Below are 4,865 nucleotides of genomic sequence, written 5' to 3' on the forward strand. Positions count from 1 at the left end.
TGGAATCCACTTCTTCCAAACTCCTGTTCATTATGATATTTTGACCTCTTTCCATGAATCATGAATGTTCTTACTGTCATTGACAATGGCGAATCCTTTCTGGAAGGTTTTCAATGTTCTTTGCCCAGATCCAGCGGAGGAAGCACTATCTATGGCAGCTATTGCCTTATGAAAAATATTTTTAAATAATAATTCTTGAAAGTCAAAATTACTGTCTCTGATCCATGAGCTGCAGAATGGGTATCGTGTTAGCGGGCATGAAAACCACTTTAATCTCATTGTACACCTTCATCAGACCTCTTGGGGAACCACGTGCATTATCAATGAGCAGTAATATTTTGGAAGAAATATTTTTTCTGAGCAGGTCTCAATGATGGGTTTAATATACTCAGGAAACCATGTGGTAAACAGATGCTCTGTTATCTAGGCCTTGTTCCATGGATAGAACACAGGCAGAGCAGATTTAACATAATTTTTAGGGGTCCTAGGATTTTTTAAAAGATTATTTATTTATTTATTTATTTATTTATTTATTTATTTATTTAGAGACCGTGCAAGTGGTGGGAGAGGCAGAGGGAGAGGAAGAGAGAGAATCTTAAGGAGGCTTCAAGCCCAGTGTGGAGCCTGACATGGGGCTCAATCTCACAACACTTAGATCATGACCTGAGCTGAAATCAAGAGTTGGATGCTTAACCAAATGAGCCACTCAGGCGTCCCAAGGGGTCCTAGAATTTTTGCAACAGTCCATGAGCATTGGCTTTAACTTCAAGTCAGCACATGCATTAAACTCCTAATAAGAGAGTCAGCCTGTCCTTTGAAGCGTCAATGGACTTCATCTCTCAACCTATGAAAGTCCTATATGGCATCTTCTTCCAATAGAAGGCTGATTTATCTACATTAAAAATGTGTTGTTTAGTGTAGCCACCTCCATTAATTATCTTAACTAGATCTACTGGGTAATGTACAGCTTCACCTTACACTTTTATGTTATGGAGATGGCTTCTTTCCTTAAACTTCATGAACCAACCTCTGCTAGCTTCACACTTTTCTCAGTTTCCTCACCTCTCTCAGTCTTCACGTAATTGAAGAGAGTCAGGGCCTTGATCTGGATTAGGCTTTGTTGTGGCTTGTTTGATCATCTATCCAGACCACTGAAACTTTCTCCATATCAGCAATAAGGCTGTTTGGCTTTCTTATCATTCATATGTTCACTGTAGTAACACTTTTAATTTCCTTCAAGAACTTTCCTTTTGCTTTCACGTCTTGGCTAACTGGTGTAAGAGGTCTGGCTTTTGGCCTGTCTCAGCTTTCAACATGCCTTCCTGACTAAGCTTAATCATTTCTAGCTTTTGATTTAAAAAGAAAGACGTGCAACTCTTCCTTTCACTTGAACACTTAGAGGCCATTGTAAGGTGATTAATTGGCCTACTTGAAATTGCTGCTGTGTATGGGTGTGGTTCGTGGCACCCCAAAATGATTATAATGTTATAGTAGCATCAAAGATCACTGATCATAGATCACCATAACAAATATAGCAAGAATGGGAAAGTTTGGAATATTGCTAGGATTACTAAAATGAGACACAGAGACATGAAGTAAGCAAATGCTCTTGGAAAAAATGATGTCGATAGATTTGCTTAACCAGGGATGCCACAAACCTTCAATTTGTAAAATCCATAATATCTGTGAATCACAAATAAAGCAAAGCTCAATAAAATGAGACATGCCAATATTAAACTTTTGCCTAAAACGTGACGGGAAAATATTTATGAAGGGGTAAATGGGCACTATTTTGACTCTTAAGTGTGAATGGAGCACTTACAAAATTAGTGTTTTATTCCTTATCTCTCTTAAATGTTAGGCTTGATTCTGAAATCCAAAGATCTGTCTAAAACAATTTGCTAAGCTATATAATTTTACATTGGCTTGCTTAAAAAATTGGAGATATATCAGAAAGAATTTTAAGATCCCTTTTATGTTTATCAAACATCACTGACTTTGAACAATGCTCCGTTATGCTCTGATAAGATGCTAAAAGAGATCCATGGTTTTCTATGCTTTTATTCTAATACAGAGGGTAGGGTAGAGAAGAGACAATATTATCTATGAGTTTTGTAATTGTTGAGGCTGGATGACGAGAAGGTAGTGGAATCATTGTGCTATTCTGCCTCGCTTTGTATATATTTAAATTTATTCCTTAAAAATATTTTTTCTCTAAAAATCAGTGTTTGATGGTCTTACCTGCCTAATCAGTTCTACTGGTAATTTCATGAAAGATAAGACAATGTTTAAGAAATTTTACTTTCTTACCAAAATCAGCAGATGCCTCCAAAAATCTCTTCCCAAAATGTGCACGTGTGACTACAAAATGTTGAGATAGTATATTGTCATTTGCAAGACTCCATTTCTTTTACTGAAGAGTTATCTACACCTCACAAAGAAAAATCCATTTCTAAATATTAGCAAGACTCTTATTAAAACAATCTGATTTCATATTTTCTTTCATAAAATAATTGAAATTTTCTCAGTCTCTAATAAGCCAGGCCAAATATTGTGTACTAATTAGTGAATGACTTAAAACTATATCTTGAGAGAAATTTCTGCAAGTATTTGATATGTTTGACCCATATAAAGGCTGAAAGTTTACATTTTACAGTGCATAACTCTTCTAAATCACTCTTTTTGCCAGTATTGTACTGGGAAATGTTTAACTAGCTCTCCAAAACAAAAATGCATATATAAATCTACATACCTAGTTTATTTTAAATTCTACTGATACAAAGGGATATAATACACAATTTGCAAATATTGTTATACGATTTGTTTATAAATTCTTTTTTTAATCATTTCTTTCTTTTTATTTTTATTTATTTATTTGACAGAGGGAGACACAGCGAGAGAGGGAGTACAAGCAGTGGGAGTGGGAGAAGGAGAAGCAGGCTTCCCGCTGAGCAGGGAGCCCGCTGTGGGGTTCGATCCCAGGACCCTGGAATCATGACCTGAGCCGAAGGCAGATGCTTAACGACTGAGCCACCCAGGCACCCCAATTTGTTTATAAATTCTCTATGGCCATTTGACTCTCAGAGAATGTTCTGTTGACTTTTGCTAAAATCTAGATTCCATAGCTAGCCTATATTTGTTTCTTTGCTGAATTGAACTATAGTTTTCAAAAGCTGGGAGAATATTTCCTCAATTTTTGTGCTATTCACAACACAATAGTAGATACAGACACAACACACTTTTACATTTAGTCTGCACGAGTAACATTTTATCTAATACATTCTTAAGTCTAGATGGACAAAACAATAAATCAAGCCCCAATTTTAGCTTTGCCAGGTTCCATGGTGGATTTTAAGCTACCAACATGCTATCACGGAAAATGGAATTGGGAAGAGGTGCACTGTAACTTACCATCACACTGTGTTTCCACCAGATAGACATAACTTCAGAAATATGGATACTTGCAAGATGCAAATAGCTTCAGAAGTATGGATACTTGCAAGATGTAGTAAAATCATTAAGAATTGATACATCTTGAGTATATACTACCTTTGTTCCTACTATAAATCGCTTAATTATAAGTTAACATACTTTTTAATAAGGCCTATGTTTCACAACTGGCTAAGAAAACTCCCAAAAACTGAACAATCACTTCTTATGAGCCAGAATAGAAGCTCAACCACACCACTGCCTCTCTCATATATGTGAGCTGATCTAGGGAATGTATGTATTGTGTGTGTGTGTGTGTGTGTGTGTGTGTGTGTGATAAAACTATCTTTATAATTCCTCCCCCAACTTGCCACACTGGCCTTATTGCCCTTTTCTCAAAAAAAAAAAAAATGCAACTTTCTGCTTAATGGAATATTTCCCCAAACTGAAATGAGCTCCATAACTCTTTGTAGCCATTTTCAAACTCCAGGGCCTCCCAGCTCCAGTACCTCCACCACTCTGAAGGTTTTCTTGATCCTCTCTTCACAGTGAATCCTTTATTCCTTCCTTCGAGCTATCAAAGCATATTTTACATCCTCTACCTGAAGTTTTCTTAATTCTATCCCATGTTAGAGTTAGCTTTTTGAGAGCAGGAACCGTATATAGGCTTTGACCTTATTCTTCATAGCAAGCACTCAGTATGTGTTCCGGAATCTAATCTTTCTTTACACATTTGATGGAAACATAAAGGTGCAACCAGTGTTGGTGAGGTTACTTCCATGAGGACAGACCTATCTGTAGTATATCAGAAACCCAGTTCTTCCATCTATGATTGTGGTGAGTGGGTAATCGCAAATATGTGGGAAAAAGCCTCCAAATCTTACAATTTGGAAGGGGATGGTATCAACAACAATATCTCTGGCATGTGCTCTTGAACACCATGACAGCACATGGACACTCAACCCCAATACAAACATGGCTCAAGACCAATTTACCAAAGAAGTTGGCAGCACCTGGCTGCTGAAATACATGTGCTCAACTAGGACGTTCTTCAAAGGTCATATGGCAGCTGAGGCCATATGGAAGTTCTTTCAATACTGGAAGTTAGGCGGCTGCAATCCTAGACTTGTTTCAACAGTTCACTAATTAGACCAGGTCTGTTAGTGCTTCTGGGGCCTGGTGTTTATGTCTATAACCCGAGGTGGCTGAATGAGATGGCCTCTAAAGGGGAGCTCGCCAGCCATAATTCTCTATGATTCTAAGGCTCTAACACATACATTCGAGCAACACAGAGGCTTCTATCTCCATTGTGTACTAGAAACCCAATTCAAACATCAAGTTACCAAATGGTAGGCAAGGGTGTTTTTATCTCATTCGCTAATTCTAGATTGTTCTCTAAAGGGAATCACCTTGAACTTTAGAATGATGGAGAAAGA

The sequence above is a fragment of the Eumetopias jubatus genome, unplaced genomic scaffold (genome assembly GCF_037043125.1).
Source record: "Eumetopias jubatus isolate StellerSeaLion01/CBP00866 unplaced genomic scaffold, mEumJub1_p1.0 scaffold_8, whole genome shotgun sequence".
NCBI classification, from domain to species: domain Eukaryota; kingdom Metazoa; phylum Chordata; class Mammalia; order Carnivora; family Otariidae; genus Eumetopias; species Eumetopias jubatus.